Source organism: Kogia breviceps, chromosome X (assembly GCF_026419965.1).
Source record: "Kogia breviceps isolate mKogBre1 chromosome X, mKogBre1 haplotype 1, whole genome shotgun sequence".
In the NCBI taxonomy this organism is placed as follows: Eukaryota; Metazoa; Chordata; class Mammalia; order Artiodactyla; family Physeteridae; genus Kogia; species Kogia breviceps.
The window spans coordinates 111,280,112-111,294,552 of record NC_081330.1 but is presented as its reverse complement, the minus strand read 5'-3'; the positions used below and the strand labels follow the sequence as shown (position 1 = coordinate 111,294,552).

Here is a 14,441-nt window from a genome sequence, read left to right as displayed (position 1 = left end):
CTTTTGCCTATTTCTTCATTTCATACTGTACATTACGTTCAAACAAAGCACTGAGACTCTTATGGTAACTGTTTTGCCTAGGGAGGATCACTTTTGCTGATGGATCTCTAATAAGAATGTCTTCCAAAGCACAGTATGTTTCAATCTTCAACAGAATAGTATGCACAGCAGCAAATGTCAAATGGTTTGGGGTCGAACTCTCTAGGTTCTGGAAAACTCTAAGCAGTCTTGAAATACCGCGAGACTCGAGATGGGACGAAGTCTTCCGAACCTCACCAGCTTCCATACTTGAAACTGCCTCAACCAGAAATTGCCCCTGCCCTTTGGCCTCCTTTGGTTAGCGTCTTGGCGCTAGGCCTACTTTTTCGCTGCCGGCCTGTCTCACCCCGGGGTGAGCCTACTCCCTTCCTCAGGCTTCTACGACTTTTACTCACTCCAGACCGACTAGAGCACGCATCATTGAAGATGTCTGACAACGTGAGCAGCACAGATGGCCTACCAGACTTAGAGAACAGAAGCCTGTCCCATCGCGCTGAGGAGCGTTCTGGAGCAGAGGCAGGGAGAGAGGCCTGCTCAGACGCTGAAATGAGCTTGACCAGAAATGGTGACAGTACTGGCGATGGGGGTACTTCCAGCCACGCCAGTTAAGAAAGTCAAAGCACAGCCATGGAAAGTTCAAGAGAAGACATCGACTTCAAAAGAATAGAAGATGCTGAACATTTCTTAACCAGTGATAGAAACCAGCCCCATTACCGCTTAGAAGAAGAGCTAGGAGAGGAAGAAGAGGAAAAATTGGCAGAAGAAGAGCAGCCTCAGGTACAGTGCGATGAGGCTAACCCTGATCAGTATTTAGCAGCCGAGGATCGGTCCCTGGAGGATTGGGTGTCTTCAGAGACATCTGTCCTCCCCCACCCTCGCTGGCAAGTGCTTAATGCTCTTCGAAAATGGCAGCTGGGTTCAAGTGCCCGATTTGTATATCAGGCCTGTGGGGCAAGAGTCTTTGTGCAGCGTTTCCACTTGCAGTATGAGCTTGAAGGCCATAATGGTTGTGTCAATACTGTGCACTTTAACCAGCGTGGCACCTGGCTGGCCATTAGCAGTGATGACCTTAGAGTGATATTGTGGGACTGGGTGCGTCAGCAGCCTGTACTGGACTTTGAGAGTGGCCACAGAAATAATGTTTTTCAGGCCAAGTTCCTTCCCAACTGTGGTGATTCCACCCTGGCCATGTGTGCCTGTGATGAGCAGATACGCACAGCAAAGCTATCTGCTACACGACACTGCAAGTATACTAAGTGTGTGGCCCAGCACAGGGGAGACTCCCACAAGTTGTCTCTGGAGCACGACTCCTCTTTTAAGTCCCTAACTTCAGGTGAAGATGCAGTTGTCTTCACCACTGACCTCGGACAAGGCCCGCCAGCTTCAAAAGTGGTGGTAACAAAAGAGAAGGAGAAGAAAATGGGGCTGTACACAATGTATGTGAATCCTGCCAATACTTACCAGTTTGCAGTGGGTGGACAAGATCAGTTTGTAAGAATTTATGACCAGAGGAAAATTGATGAGAATGATAATAATGGAGTACTTAAGAAATTCTGTCCTCATCACCTAGTCAACTGTGATTCTAAAGCAAACATCACCTGCTTTGTGTACAGTCACGATGGCACAAAGCTCCTGGCCAGTTACAATGATGAAGATATTTACCTCTTCAGCTCCTCTCACTGAGGTGGAGCCCAGTATGTTAAAAGATACAAGGGGCACAGAAACAATGCCACAGTCAAAGGTGTCAATTTCTATGGCCCCAGAAGTGAGTTTGTCGTGAGCGGCAGTGATTGTGGGCACATCTTCCTCTGGGAGAAATCATCCTGCCAGATTGTTCAGTTCATGGAGGGGCATAAAGGAGGGACCATTAACTGTCTTGAACCCCATGCTTCCCTACCTGTGATGGCGACCAGTGGCCTAGACCACGATGCTAAGATCTGGGCACCCACAGCTAAAGTTACCACTGGCTTTATCGGCTTAAAGAATGTGATTAAGAGGAACAAGCAGGAACGAGATGAAGACAGCCTGCACCACACTGACCTGTTTGACAACCACCTGCTTTGGTTCTAATGCGTCACCTGACACAGAGAGGTCATCAGTTGCACTGGGGAGCTCCTGGCGTTGGTGTTATGGATGCAGAGTCGGATGAGTCTTCCAGTCCCTCAGATATGTCAGAGGAGGAAGAGAACCAAGACCCTGTGCAGTGCCTGCCGTCCTGAAGGCCTCATACTCCAGCTCCAGCTAGGCATCACCTCAGAAGGCTGGACTTTAAGATTTAGTTTACTAGATTTGCTTTTTGTCTTTTATCTATTTTCAACAATAGAAACTGCCTCTTCCATCTCCTTCCTCTGCCTTCCTCCCTTCCTTCTTCACATTCTTCCTCCCTCACTTGGTTTCTTTACTCCTTTCTCTTTACCCCTTATATCTATGGGAATACATAAGTAATTTATCTATGCTTCTTTTCCTTTGTTCTTTTATGGTTGACTTCTAAATGTTCCTAATTCTGGTGGAAAAATTAATAGCCTTATTGAATCTATATTCTCATTTCTGACACTCTGAAAATGATCACTTTTTTTCATCTTTAGCAGTGCATTATAAAAAGTAAGTTCTTCAACTGAGTTGAAAATTTCAGTAATGTGTTTACTCTTTAAAAGTAAAGTAAAATAAAACAAACCATGGTCTTGTTCATTGAATACTGACACTTGGCCATACACACACACACACACACACGCGCGCGCACACGCACATGCACACACACCCTCATTCTCTCTCACAGAAAAGGAAAAGGGGAGAGGTGGATAGATAAATTCCTAACAAGATAATTCATCCTTCTAGAAAAAATAACTTGGGTTGTCCACATTTTCTGAATCTGTATGTTAATACTGATTAATTTGAGAACAGGAGGGTGGGAAGCATTATATTTAATCACATGACATTTTATACTCTGCACTCTCAATTCTCTTGAATTTTCATGGCTTGAGAACTCCCACAGGATTACCTTCCAAAAAGTCCCCTTGGGACTACCATCTCCTATAAGATACTAGCCAGGAATATAAGAATTCCTAATATTTGAAAATATATGTTTAAGCTAACTTTAATAATGACAGTGTTACAATAATTAGTTTTTTTATACTTACAGATACCTTTGATAGCATTGGAAGAAATATCCCATTAGACATACACGCATTGCTTAAAACTTTCTTCGACTGTTTATAAAAGGTTAAGTTGCTATCAAAAATGTCTTGTTTTAAGCTTTATTTAATGTAAGTTTTGGCACTGGATGTCCAATTACTGTTCAATAGTGATATAATTTTTGTTTTACACCTGCTATTTGTGTCAGTGAATGCAGAGGCTTGCCTTTCCTCCAACACCCCTGTGAAGTATAACACACCCTTCTTTGCAGATATTCGCTGGGAAAGAAGCATGTAATAAAATATTCTATGGCCTGACCAAGGCTTTTCTTCGATAATATTCCTTAAAATGGATATTATTGCTGGCCCCTTGAAAGCAGGTTGAGAAATTTACAAAATGAGATTACATTTGGGAATGGAAAATAACTTGACCCAAGTTCCTACTGAGATTCAAAGTTAGGGACAACTGCCTGGGGATCTGGAGGCCTGTGGCCACCCCTACCAAGGTCTGCTGTCAGGAAAGGACCTTAAAAGTCCCAAAAGAACCCAGTGACTTTGAACCAAGCACTGTGGTTTAAAACAAGCCATAAAGAGAATAGAGTTATGAACTAGAATCCCAAGTTTGGGGCAACCCTGCCCAATTGGGTGGGATGTATACTAACAATAACATCAACAAAACATTGAAAAACACACTTGGAATTTCTGGTGACACTGAGTGGCAGTGAGAACAACGGCAAGAGCAGATTAATTATCCAGTTCTTTTTTCACCTAATGTTTGGCCGCAGGTTTACCTCTGTGGGGATTTTGTACTGTGAACTAAAACTTTCTTCAGATTCCCCTGCATGGTTCTGAGACTGCTTGTGCTATAAGAGGCATTTGGAGAGACATTTGGAAGCCAAAGGTAAAACAGTAGCCTTATTTGTTTTGTGCTCAGAAAGTAGGGTCAGGGGCACATTATTACTGATCTGGCTTACCTTAGTGTGAGGCAGCAGTTAGGCCCACAGATGTACCAGCATCCCCTCATATCTTCCTTCAGCTTCACCAGCTCCATAAAAAAGAGTGCCCACTTCTCCTGCAGGGCACTCATGTCATCAAAGTTGGAGGTTTGGGGGCAGTGAAAGATCAACATGAGTTCCAGTCTGTCCTTGTGGGTTCCAAGCTATTCCTCATGGCTTCCAGTCTATCCTTGCTTTCCCCACTTCACATCTATCTCTCCTTCCTGAATGCCGTGCTGATTTCGGGCTCCAGCACCTAAAGCAAAGACAAAAAAAAAAAAAAAAGCCTTATGAATACTGCTTAACCAGCTCCCACAATTACATACTATCAGGTCCCTATTATAAGTCACCTGTTATATGCATATCACCCCCAGTGTTTCTGTTTTTCTGTTTGAACCCTGACTGATGAAACCACCCCCAACTACTTTGAACCACGTTAAGTCCCCCTACTACTTGGATAATTTGCCATTTGGAGGAGTAAAAGTCCTCTAAAGAGAAAGGTTGGGCTTGATTAATATAGACAGATAGATGGATATAGATAGATAGGGAGTCAAATAATTAATTTGAAAAATAAAGTTATGATTATAGGTGGAAGTCCAGCTGGTAGTGTAGGTCCCAGAAAATGGAAGTAATTGTTACAATTTTAATTTATGCAAATATTGTTCCTATTAGCATATAGAAGAGAGCAATACAATATTGCTTCAGCCTTCCATGAGATGGCGGGCAAAGCTAACAATTCTATCAAATAAGCAGACAAAACTGCACTTTTGAGTTTAATTTTTCAACATCAATTATTTTCATTCCAGTATGGAATTTCTACAGGACAGTTCTGTGTAGGCCCTCGTGGCCTTTATGCAATATTATAATTGTCTCCTAATTATGCACAGAATTTAACTGCATTAAATCATGACAGATGCCAAACTATACTTTTAAAAAGACATCTTCTGGGCTTCCCTGGTGGCGCAGTGGTTGGGAGTCTGCCTGCCGATGCAGGGGACACGGGTTCGTGCCCTGGTCCAGGAGGATCCCACATGCCGTGGAACGGCTGGGCCCGTGAGCCATGGCCGCTGAGCCTGCGCGTCCGGAGCCTGTGCTCCGCAACGGGAGAGGCCACAGCAGTTACACAGTTTGCGTACCACAAAAAATAAAATAAAATAAACAAAATAAAAAATAAAAAGACATCTTCTGGCAGCCATTCCTTAAAACGACAGGTGTGGAAAAGAATAGAGATAGAAAAAAATATAATGGAAACTAATTGTTAAATGGCAGGCCAAAAAAATTTTGGTGAGTTCTGTTAGTCCAAAAGCAACCTTCAGCAGTGCTCATTCTACCATGTCGTGAGCCAAAAGAATAATCAATAAATTTACAATAGACTGGATCTTAGCCATCCTGTGATCAACTGCTATGAACTTCACTATCCTAATTTACCTCGACTTCAGTCTCTTCAACAGTAAAATGAGAGGTTTAGATTTTTAGATTTAGTTAGCAAAGGCCTTACGGAGCACTTAATATATATTTCTTTACTGGACAATGAGAGTTCAGAGATGGATATATGACAGACCAGGTTCACAAGGAGCTTAGTTCACTAGTCTCAAGCTGTGTTCTGGGGAGAACTAGGGGTTTGGGATGTTTTCATCTGAAGGGGATTGGGCAGTTTCCTATCCTGCTGCTTTATTCAAAGTATAATGTTAATTTTTCTTTCTTAGCTTCAGCAGCCTCTTTATCTCTAAATCCATTATGTAAGCAACCATCTTTGGAAATAAGATACACATAAACACTATCAAGTATACTGAAGTGTAATTTCTCAACTGTTCTATATAAAAACCATTACGTTTCCTGTCTTCCTGTTAAAAGAAGTTAACTTTCCAAAGTCATTGAGCTAAAAAGGTGCAGAGTAGGGGCTCACATAAAATTTACAACTAAATTATTGCATCAAATAGTTGTATATAGCATCATTGTTTTGGTTCATGGTAATTTGGTTTAGTTGACAATAGAAATTAAGAACCTATATCTCACGATTCTTTCATGACATTTAAGAGTCACCTTTCATCTATTATGGTGGCTACAGTCTCACCTTGGACTTCTGTCAGCTATATGGCAGTTATGTTAGCAACTCAAGCTCCCGAAATTGAATTGTAGGCCTCCGAGGAAAACAAACAAAACAACAAAACAGTGAACCAAAGAAAAACAAAAAATAAAATACAAAATATTAAAACAGTACATGCTGTGGAATGGACAGTACTTCTACCCTCAGCTACCCATTGATCTGGGTGATATTAGCTGAAAAGGTTGTTGCTTATGAATCTCTGTCTAGAATCAAATTCAAATTACAGCTGAGCCTGAGTAACTGGTTCGTTTGATTACTCTGATACAAAGCTATAACGACCCAGATATTCTAGGGACTTTCACAGCTGATAGATACAATCATCACTGTGAAGGACTGAGATCAATGAGACATAACTATTAAAATCTTGGATCATATAGAGTAGTCTCTCTTTTCTACACTGTGTTGCTCTCTAAGTAAGAGACAAGGTTTGGGTCTCAGATGTTATCCTCTGAGATTAGTAAGTGGTAATTGATAGTCACACTCATGAATATTGTTTAAAAGCTTACACTTATGAATTCTTAGTGAGCAAGTGTATCTGCAAAATTTTTTAAATGTTTTTAGAAATGTGGAAGTAAATTTAACTTAACATCATCAGATAAAAGCAAATATTTGGGGGGAAGGTTTTATTCCATGAGCTATCTCACAGTAGTAGCTCCCTCTCAAAAAACTCCCTGTAGAATTTTAGGGTGATAAAACTACTCTATGTGCTACTGGAGTGGTGGATATATGATTCAATGCATTTGTCAAAACTCACAGCATTGTACATCAAAAAGAGTAAACTTTAATATATGCAAACTAAAAGAAATTCAACCAGGATGTCAGGGGATCTCATAATGGAATACACACTATGACAAATGGAACTAACTGTTATAAATGTATGACATAACCTCACTGAAGCAAGTGAGAGGAAAAGAAGTTAGCTAAATAACTTGGTCAAGTGGTGTTTTGGAGGGCAACTGTAAGGCTAAAGACAAAAGAAGTGTATATAAAAACTGTACTCTAGTTGGCAAATTTGTTTCTCACAACAATTCAGGTTAACTAATAATTCTCAATCTGCTTTACATATATGTCTCAGGTTGAATAAATAAGTAAATGGATGAAGGATGGTGAAAACCAGGTTTCTTATAGTCAGAGGGGGAAATTATAGATATGCAAGGAGTAAAAGTTAGACAAACTCTGCAGTACTGAATTAGAGTTGGAGATATCATTATGAATTCACTATTTGGTTAGCATAATTTATATAAAAGTGGATAAATGCAGAAATAATTATAGAAATGTGTGTATACATGGGTCAGTATACTGACATATATTTCATAGCTCTCTCCAGTGAGAGGCCCTGGCAGCAGTGACACCCCAGAAGTAATGAGCACCACCAAGCACCCAGATTTCGAATACCATTCTGCAATAAAATGCACCAGGGAGCCTTGGAGAAATGTCTGATAAAAACTATACTGGCCCCTTCAAGGCAGGGTATATTCAAGATAAACCTGCAGCATCCTGTAGTTCCAGATAGTAAGGAAGAGGGATGAGGGTATATCAAAGTGTTACATGAAACAACTGAGAGTTCCCAATGGCCAAAGCTGGAACAACCTGACCAAAACAAAAACAAAAACAAAACACCCAAATAATGTGGTATGACATCACAGCCTAATGTATCAGATAGAGATCCATGAGTCCATCCTGATATAAATAAATGAACAAGTAAATAAACTGGGGGTAAGAGATAAATCCCCCTATAGAATAATTCCAAACAGCATAAGTAGATACTCCTTTTGTCAAGAGATGGACTTTGATTCCCTTCTCGCTTTGAGTATGGGTGGATTTAGTGCCTTGTGTTAAAAAAATAGAATATAAAAAGAAGAAAAAGAATAACTTTACAGTAAAGAAATCCTACACCACTTAACCAAGTGTTGGTGGTCCATATCACCAGCAAGAAAGTCACATTGATATCATATGCCTCCAGTATGCTACAAGAAAAAACCCATAACCTCTGTATAGCCATGAAGAAAATAGCAGACAACCCCAAATTCAGGAACACTCCACAAAACACCTAGCCAGTACTCTTCAAAACTTTCAGGGTCATAGGAGACAAGGAAAGGCTGAGAAGCTATCACGGAACAGAGGAGCCTAAGGAGACATGGTGACTAAGTGCAATTTGGTATCCTGGATAAAATCCTGGAACAGAAAAAGGACATCAGTGGACAAAGTGATAAAATCTGAATAAAGTCTACAGGTTAGTTAATAGTAAAGAATCAATGTTGGTTTCTTAGTTTTAACAAATATACCAAGGTAATATAAAATGTTAACATTAGGGGAAACTGAGTGAGGGGTATGTGGAAACTCTGTATTATCTTTGGAAGTTTTCTATAAATCTAAAATTACTTTAAAAAATAGAAAACTATTTTTTATTATGTCAAGAGATCCATGATAAAATCTTTAACTTTAGTAGCCATAATAATTCTGGTAATGTTTATCGTATCAGTAGAAATAACTCAGCTCCCTTGGTTTTTCAAGTCTCTGCTTATTTTGTGATCCATGCTGAGTAACTTTCATTATTTGTGACCTTTTGAAAATGTTCTTTCTTTCATCGTTTCTTTGACTGTTTTGTTCAATGCTGTGCTTCTGGTAAGCTGCTTCTAATAAAAGTGCAATAAAAAGTGTAAATTGAAATAAAGATGAAATTTTAAAGGACAACATTTAGTAAATTCTTAAAAAAAAGAAATTTTACAAAGGGAGACATTCTGACAAACTAAATTGTAAAGTGCTTAGTATTTAGGAACTGTACAAAATATTCATGCATAGCTGCTTTCTTTCAACCACTGATCTTTTAACAGGAAACTTAACTCTGTAATAAGTAAAATTTTATGGACATTTTTAGAACAGAGGTAGAGTATAAGCCATATTTGCACTGGTTGAAGGGTATACAGGAGGAGAACAAGTAAAATGGTGAGCACAGGCAAGTCTTCCCAGAAGTTTTGCTATGAAGAGTTTAAATGATGGAGTAACAGTTGGAACCAGATGTACAATTAAGGGATCATTGTTATAACTTTATTTTTAAGGTGAAGAATATTAGAAAAAATTATACTGACGGTAAACATCTAGGTGTGAGAAAGAAATGAATGATGTAGGGAACTGTGGAAAATACTAGGATTCAAGTTCTTGAAGGAGATGTGATCTAGACACCAGTGGAGGGATGCCCTTTTGGAGGATCAGACCAGATGGTATGAATTCAATCAAGAAACCTGGCAGGTTTGGTGGTGTGAAGATGGATGGGCATGGGGAGCTTGATGTTATTGCCTTGACTTTCTGTCCTGTAAAATATGAGGTAAGGCCATCAGTTTAGACTCCTGGAGGAGGGAATTTTGCAGTTTTGAAAAGAGAGAAGACAACTGAACTTAATTTTCTCAGAAAGTAGGGGGAAAAAAAACTTCCTAGGGAAATGTTAGCTTGTCAAGGAGTTCAGAGTTTTTAAAATAAAATAGTAACTAAAGAAATTTGCCTTGGCCAACACATCAGTGATATTTTATTTGAAATTCAAATGAAGTTTGTAAGTGGATAAAAAAACAATGTGCAGCAAAACCTCACTCCACTGGAGAGAAAAGAGGTGCCTCTTTGTGATTTAGAAACAGTCATCATCATGGCATCCATGATTTCTGTGCAGTGCCAAGTCAAATTCATTTAAGATCCAATCTGAAATTTGCACTTCCTCTCAAAATGCTTATAAAACTTTCTGTTGATTACTCTTACACACGTACATAGAGAGAGTGATTACAACTACAGTGCTACACAAATCTAGGCCCTGCTTAGAATTATCAAGGAAGAAGCCTCCTGCAGAGTACTGCAGTGGAGAGCCATGCTCTCGTACTCTTTTAGAACCTGAGACACATCTGTGATGAGTATTAGATTCCCTGACATGAGAAAAGAACCATTCCAACATAGTTCAGGATGCTGTATAAAGAAAAAAATTAGCAAAACAGTTGCCTCAGTCTCTAAGTGAGTAAAGATGTTTTAAAGAACAGAGTGAGGTTTAATGGGATCATCATTAAAGGCTGAAATTGTCTCTATGAAATCAGCTTAAAAAAATTTTAGATTCCACATACAAGTGATAGCATACAGTATTTGTCCTTCTCTGTCATGCTTATTTCACTTAGCACAATGCCCTGCAGGTTCATCCATGTTGTCACAAAGAGCAGGATTTCCATCTTTCTCACGGTTGAATAATATTCCATTGTCTGTATTGGTGGTTGCCAGGGGCTCGGAGGGGGAAATGGGGATATGTAGGTCAAATGGTACAAACTTTCAGTTATAAGAATAAGTTCTGAGGAACTAAAGTATAGCATGGTGACTACAGTTAATACAGTATTAACTATAGTTAATGATATGGAATACTTGAAAGTTGCTGAGAGTATATTTTAAGCATCCTCAGCACACAGACACAGAAGAGTTAACTATTTGAGATGATATATGCATTAATTATCTTGATCTTGGTAATCATTTCACAATATATATGTATATCAAATTATCACTATGTGTCTCAGATACTCTAGCAGGGGCTTTTGGAACTTTTGGAGAATCACCTTCATGAAGGTGCAGGTGAGACTTTTCTGATGTCCGCTCATCTTCCCCAGTGGGGTGTATACCTTCCTGGTTCACCATAGGTCTGGTTTTGTAGCCCAGTGTGTTCACAGAAGAAAGCGCATAGGCTGAGAGCAGGGGGAATCACACAGTCAACTGCTAAGAGGTGCTCAAGGAGCTCCCCTACTTCAATAACCCCTCTTTCTCACCCCAACCCCAGCACACAATTTGAGAGCAAAAAGTGATTTTTTTTGGCCTGGTGTATAGCCTGGCCTTAAGGTAAATGTTCTGTTTTGCAGGAGCACTAAAGTAGGTTAGGGTCAAGGACGCTTATCAATCACCAGCTGAATGAGAACAAAATTTTGGGTGCCATGAAGGAAAGTGTTAAAGTTTTGAGTTTCTTTGGCAAGCTCACTCTGTCCTCTCTCTGTGGGGTGTTGGAGTGGGGAGGAATATACACACACACACACATATATATATATATATATATATATTTTTTAATATATACAATTATATTTTTCAATTATTCCTCAATAAAGTTCAAATGAATGAAGAAAGAAAAGAAAGAAAGAGAGAGAGAGAGAGAGAAAGAAAGAAAGAAAGAAAGAAAGAAAGAAAGAAAGAAAGAAAGAAAGAAAGAAAGAAAGAAAGAAAGAAAAAGAAAGGAAGAAAGGAAAGTACTTCTTGTCGACCCACCAGAAAAAAAGCTGAAATCGTCCACTGAAATCAGAAGCCACTTTAGGGCAATTGCTATATTAGAGAAAAGACAATAAGCTATTGTTCTTAAATTTTAGTGCAGGAATCACATATGAGCTTTTTGTAAATAGTCATTTTGTTAAATTCTCATATTAGTTCCAATCATTTATTAATGAGAGGCTCTCAGATTATGTGCTTATAATATCACATGGGCTGCAGGATGGATGTATTAACAGGCATGAAAACAACATTAACCTCATTGTACATCTTCATCACAGCTCTTGGGTGACGAGATGCATTGCCAATAAGCAGTAGCGTTTTGAAAGGCATCTTTTTTTCTGAGTGTTAGGTCTCAACACTGGGCTTAAAATATTCAATAAACCATGTTGTAAACAGATATGCTGTCATCCAGGCTTTGTTGTTCCATTTACAGGGCACAGACAGAGTAGAGCTAACGTAGTTCTTAAGGGCCCTAGGATTTTGGAATGTTAAATGAGCATTGGCTTCAATTTAGTCACCAGCTGCATTAGCTCCTAACAAGAGATTCAGCCTGCCCTTTGAAGATTTGAAGCCAGGCATTGACTTCTCCTCTCCAGTTATGAAAGTCCTAGATGGCATTTTCTTCCAATACAAGCCTGTTCGTTTACACTGAAAATCTGCTGTTTAGTGTAGCCATCTTCACTACTTATCTTAGCTAGAATTTCTGGGTAACGTGCTGCAGCTTCTACATCCACACTTGCTCTTTCACCTTGCACCTTTATGTTATGGAGACGACTTCTTTTCTTAAGCCTCATTAACCAACCACTGCTAGTTCCAAACTTTTCTTCTGAAACTTCCTCACATCTCTTTTAATTACTTCAGGAACTTTTCCTTTGCATTCACAACTTAGATAACTATTTGGTGCAAGAGGCCTAGCTTTCAGCCTATCTCAGCTTTTGACATGCCTTTCTCACTAAACTCAATCATTTCTAGCTTTTGATTTAAAGTCAGAGATATGCAACTCTTCACTTGAACACTTAGAGGCCATCATAGGGTTATTAATTGGTCTAATTTCATTATTGTTGTGTCTTAGGGAATAGGGAGGCCTGTGGAGAGGGAGAGAGATGGGGGACTGGTAGGTAGAGCAGTCAGAACACAAATTTATTGATTAAGTTCACCATCTTATATGGGTGCAGTTTGTGGCACCCCAGAACAATTACAACAGTAACATCAAAGATCACTGATCACAGATCACCTTAACAAATAAAATAATAATAATGAAAATGTTTGAAATATTCTGAGAAATACCAAAATGTGACTTAGAGACACGAAGTGAGCAAACGCTGTTGGAAAAATGGCACTGATAGCCGCTCAACAAAGGGTTGCCACAAACCTTCAATCTGTAAAAATCGCATTATCCCCAAAGGCAAGAAAATGAAGTATGCCTGTACACATGATCTAGTTTGCCTTATGTCTTTCAGTATCCCTTTACTGACTCTGTTCCATCATGGGCACACCATATACTTTCCAGCAGAATTGTAGATTTTGGGGGGTAATTTTTGCTCATTATTTTCTTACACATAGCATTTTATCAGTAACCTCTAGAATGGTATTTTAACAGTTCTCTAGTTTGCTATACCATAATTGCAAATCTTTTCCTCTATTAAATAGAATAATTAGCATGACAAGCTGAAGACTTCTTATTTTTTATGGAGTAACCATTCATATTTTTATCTCTGTTGGGGATTTTTAGAAATTTCATGAATAGCAACACTACCCCTTTAAATTGTGAAAGTCTACATTTTTCTTGCCACTGCCCTCCTCCAAGTACTCTTCAGGAAACATTGAAATTCCACCATCCTTTCATCAAAATAGCCCAAGATATACAAACAATTCACTTGGTTTGTATATTTTTTTATTTTATGAAAAACACATTTATAACTTTTTTCCTATTATGATTTTTTAATGAAGAAAATATTTATAAACCTAAGGTATGTGACGGTCATGACTCAAAAAAGATAGGCACAACCCTTCCCTACTCTTGTTAAGAGGGAAACTACAGGGAGAGCTGGGACAAGAACAAAAGTTAACATGTGTTCTATACTGATCATTTGGCTTCAGAGTGCCCAGTAACTGATTAGACTTAGTGCCTATGAGACAACCAAATGAGGACCTTCATTTGTTGGTGTTTTCTCAGTTTGGAATCTTCTTTTATACAATTGATAACACCATCATGGTCAAAAGAACAGGCTTAAAAATATTTTTTAAAGGTAACTATATGTAGATATTAAAACTGAAAAGGATAAAGCGAAAATTATCTTTTTTTTTTTTTTTTTTTTTTTTTTTGCGGTACGTGGGCCTCTCACTGCCGTGGCCCCTCCCGCCGCGGAGCACAGGCTCCGGACGCACAGACCCAGCGGCCACGGCCCACGGGCCCAGCCGCTCCGCGGCACGCGGGACCCTCCCGGACTGGGACACAAACCCGCGCCCCCGGCATTAGCAGGCGGACTCCCAACCACTGCGCCACCAGGGAAGCCCGAAAATTACCTTTTAAGTATAAAATTAGAGGAGTAAAGCAAGTGGAAGCAGGCCCAAAAAAATGGGATGTGTCTCTGTTTCATCAGTGCAAACAAGAAAAATGTCAGGAGTGTTGAATTTGTTTGGGGCTCCAAAAAAATCACCTTAAGTGGCTGAAGCTGGGTATCTGATGTTTAGAAAGTTCTAGGGGATTTTGATCTCCTAGATTAGATAGCCACAATGAAAGAGTGAGGTGCTGAGCTTATGGCGATTCACCCCAATGCATGGTCTTTATTTAAAGATCTCAAGAAGATATCTGAAAAGGGAGAAGATAATGCAGAACTGAAATTCTTAGGGAGTCAACGCTATTCAAATGTTAGGAAGCCTGCTGAGTCTTATAGC

The 14,441-nt window shown here is 39.4% G+C and overlaps 1 pseudogene; it reads left to right on the top strand.

Moving 5' to 3' along the window:
• Positions 1 to 465: 465 nt before the first annotated feature.
• On the top strand, positions 466 to 2,258 carry LOC131748424 (DDB1- and CUL4-associated factor 8 pseudogene; annotated as a pseudogene).
• The last annotated feature ends 12,183 nt before the right edge of the window (positions 2,259 to 14,441 follow it).